Here is a 4029-nt window from a genome sequence, read left to right as displayed (position 1 = left end):
ATCCGCCTGCCTCTGCTTTCCGAGTGCTGGGATTAAAGGCGAGCGCCACCACGCCCAGCTCTTCTTATATTTTTTTTAAGATTTATTTTATGTATGTGAGTACGTGGTTGCTGTCTTCAGAAACACAAGAGAGCATCGAACCCAATTACAGATGGTTGTGAGCCAGCATGTGGTTGCTGGGGATTGAACTCAGGACCTCTGGAAGAGCAATCAGTGCTCTTAACCGCTGAGCCATCTCTCCAGCCCTCTTTATTTGTTCTTTATTTCCAAATAATTATGTTCAGTATTGAGAAAGGAACCTCCACTTGTGCAGATCCACCACAGCCTTCCTTTTACACATCACTGCAAAAACTCCTCCCTCATCTCTTCCACCGTTAAGGGTGGCAGCCGTTAGCCTCATCTTTCAGGTAGAATTCATATTTTGAGCATTATTAATTCTTTTTTTTTTTTTTGTTTTTTTCGAGACAGGGTTTCTCTGTGTAGTCCTGGCTGTCCTGGAACTCACTCTGTAGACCAGGCTGGCCTCAAACTCAGAAATCTGCCTGCCTCTGCCTCCCGAGTGCTGGGATTAAAGACATGTGCCACCACGCCCGGCTATTAATTCTTTTTATATACATCCATTCACCTCAATCACTCCTTTAAAAAAGTTAGTCACCACATCCTTATTCTTTTTTTATTTTATTTTATTTTAAATTTATTTTTTACACTCCATATTCCATTCCCGGCCCCACCCCTATCTCCCCTCCACTGACTGCTCCACATCCCACACCTCCTCCCCACCCCACCCCGTCTCCATGTGGATGCCCCCAATCCCCACCCCACCAGACCTCTAAACTTCCTTGGGCCTCCAGTCTCTTGATGGTTAGGTGCATCATTTCTGAATGTTCACAGACCGGGAAGTCCTCTACTGTATGTGTGTTGGGGGCTTCATATCAGCTGGTGTATGCTGTCTGTTTGGTGGCCCAGTGTTTGAGAGATCTCGGGGGTCCAGATTAATTGAGTCTGCTGGTCCTCCTACAGGGTTGCCCTTCTTCTCAGCTTCTTTCAGCCTTCTCTAATTCAACAACAGGGTCAGCTGCTTCTGCCTATTGGTTGGGTGCAAATATCTGCATCTGACTTTTTCAGCTGCTTGCTGGGTCTTTTGGAGAGCAGTCATGATAGATCCCTTTTTTTGAGCACTCCATAACCTCAGTAATAGTGTCAGGCCTTGGGACCTCTCCTTGAGCTGGATCCCACTTTGGGCCTGTCGGTGGACCTTCTTTTTCTCAGGCTCCTTTCTATTTCCATCTGTATAATTCTTCCAGATAGAAACAATTATGGGTCAGAGATGTGACTGTGGGATGTACATCCTTATTCTTAAAAATGTTTCTCAGTGCTGCCTCTGAGTATCTAAACCAACACAAGGAATTGTTCTTGTTGTTAGTTGGTTAGCAGAACTAGAAGGTAGGACCCTATTTTTTATAGTACCACATGCTTTGATTGCAGTTCGTAGAGAATTGAACTGGAAGCTTCATCTTTGCCAGCAGGGGCTACACAGGCTGCTGGGGAAGGGGTGTCATTGATGGCAAACCCTGTATGTATGCTACACTCAACTCCAAGCAAGATGTGTCCAGTGGTGCAGTGAAGGTGTGACTATTCTGGGGACAACCAGTCACTTCTATTGCTACTTTTACTTTATGTGTATGAGTGTGTTGCCTGCATGTATGTCTGTGTACCACATGTGTGCTGGTCTCCATGGAAGTCAGAAGAAGGCATTGGATCCCCTAATAGTTACCATAACCAATGTAGTTACAGATGGTTATGAGCCTTCATGTTGTAAGGTGCTGGGAATTGAACCCTGGTCCTCTGGAAGGACAACAAACGTTCTTGAAATGTTGAGTTGTCTCTCCACCTGTCTACCCCCAAAGAATTTTATAATTGTACTTAAGGCCAGCTTCTCAACAGAGCATTCACATCTCTTACTGTAAACCTTGTTAGAAGCCTGTGGCTGGGGAGACCTAAGACCTAGTGGGAAAACTACTATTGTTGTTTTTGCTAAATGGATAAGTTGTACCTGCCAAACAGCCTTATAAGTACTTATATTTATTCCCATTGATTATTGCTTTCAACATTGGTATGAGATGCTTCTTGTAGTGGGTGATGGTTCACTGCAGAGATCCCTACCTGGTCAAAGTGCTGAGGAGTGATGGGATACCCGTATTACCCTATTCAAGGCTCAGGGAACACTGCAGAAGAGGTGGTAGAAAGAATGGAAAAACTAAAGGAAGAAGTAGGTGGGGCGTTGTGTAATTCTATCTTCTAGTTGTTGTACACATGAGCACATGAACAGCAGCTGTGATCCTCTGCACAAGACCTGTTAAGATTGGCCTCACTAACAGTCTATCATGGAACAGGGAACAGGGAGCAGGGAGCAGGGAGCAGGGAAAGGACTTATGAAGTCCTTCCATTCTCCAAGAAATTGGCAGTTAATGGTGTCAGGGGAGAGGCAATTTGTTTGTTTGAGACTGGGATTCTCTAGGTAGCCCTGTCTGCCCTGGAAGCCTCTATGTAGACCACTCAGGCCTGGATCTCACAGAGATCTGCCTCTGCCTGCTTCTGCCTCCTGAGTGCTGGGATTAAAGGCTGCCATACCTAGCAAAGGACAATTTTTTTCCCAATGGTGTAGCCACGGGTAAGTTGCCTATGCCCCTGTAACTAAGTTCACCCATGCTCCAGCAAGCAAGCCTGATTCAACCCATCGTGGGCACCACAGAAAGAGTGAAAGTGGGACATGAAAGAGGAACAGAGTCAATGGGAGTGAGAGGAGGGCAAGGACAGTAATAGTGGGTTATTATGACCAAAATAATTGTATGTATGTATGTATGTATATATGTATGCATATATGTGTGTGTGCATGTATGTATGTATGCATGTATGCATATATGTGTGTATATATGTAAATGTTATAATAAGGCCTGGGGAGGTAGCGCACTTGGTAGAATAGAGTGATTAGCATTCATTGGGCCATGGGTTTAATCCCCAGCTATGGTGATACATTCCTTTAATACCAGCATTTAGGAGGTAGAGGCAGGAAGATTTGAAGTTTAAGGCATCTTTAAGGAGTTTGAGGCCAGCACAAAAAGAAAATGTCAGGCAAAGGAGATAAAAATATACTATCATCCTAGTTAGCTTTGTCAACGTGGCCCAGTCAACGTGGCCCAGTCTGGAATCATCTGAGAGGAAGGCAGTGAGGATTTATCTAGGTCAGACTGGTCTGCGGGCCTGTCTGTGGAGGACTGTCTTGCTGAATTGTGTAGGAGGAGCCAGCACATGAAGCTCTGGATGTAAGGCCACCTAAGCATCAGCCTGGGTGTGTTATAAAGCGGTGTCTCTCCCTAGCTGCTGTTGTCCTTCTGTCACCAGTAATGGCAACAGGAACAGTATGCAGTCCTGTCCCCAGCTTCTTGTCTTTTTTTTCCCATTTTTTATTAGGTATTTAGCTCATTTACATTTCCAATACTATACCAAAAGTCCCCCATACCACCCCCCCACTCCCCTACCCACCCACTCCCGACCAGCTTCTTGTCTTGACTGTGAGATGAGAGGAACCCTTTCCTCCCCTAAGTTGCTTTCAATCAGAGGATTTTATCACAGCGACAGGATAAAACTCAAACAGCCAGCTCAAAATATGACAAAATTGAAATGGTGATTCTTTCAATTAGAAATGACTTTAGGCCCTCAACAGAGGAATGGATACAGAAAATGTGGTACATTTACACAATGGAGTACTACTCAGCTATTAAAAAGAATGAATTTATGAAATTCCTAGGCAAATGGATGGACCTGGAGGGTATCATCCTGAGTGAGGTAACCCAATCACAAAGGAACTCACACAATATGTACTCACTGATAACTGGATATTAGCCCAGAAACTTAGAATACCCAAGATATAAGATACAATTTGTTAAACGCATGAAACTCAAGAAGAACGAAGACCAAAGTGCAGACACTTTGCCCCTTCTTAGAATTGGGAACAAAACACCCATGGAA

This window comes from Mus caroli, unplaced genomic scaffold, assembly GCF_978045245.1.
Source record: "Mus caroli unplaced genomic scaffold, Mus_caroli_1 scaffold_1, whole genome shotgun sequence".
NCBI classification, from domain to species: Eukaryota; Metazoa; Chordata; class Mammalia; order Rodentia; family Muridae; genus Mus; species Mus caroli.
This window is presented reverse-complemented; position numbering follows the sequence as displayed.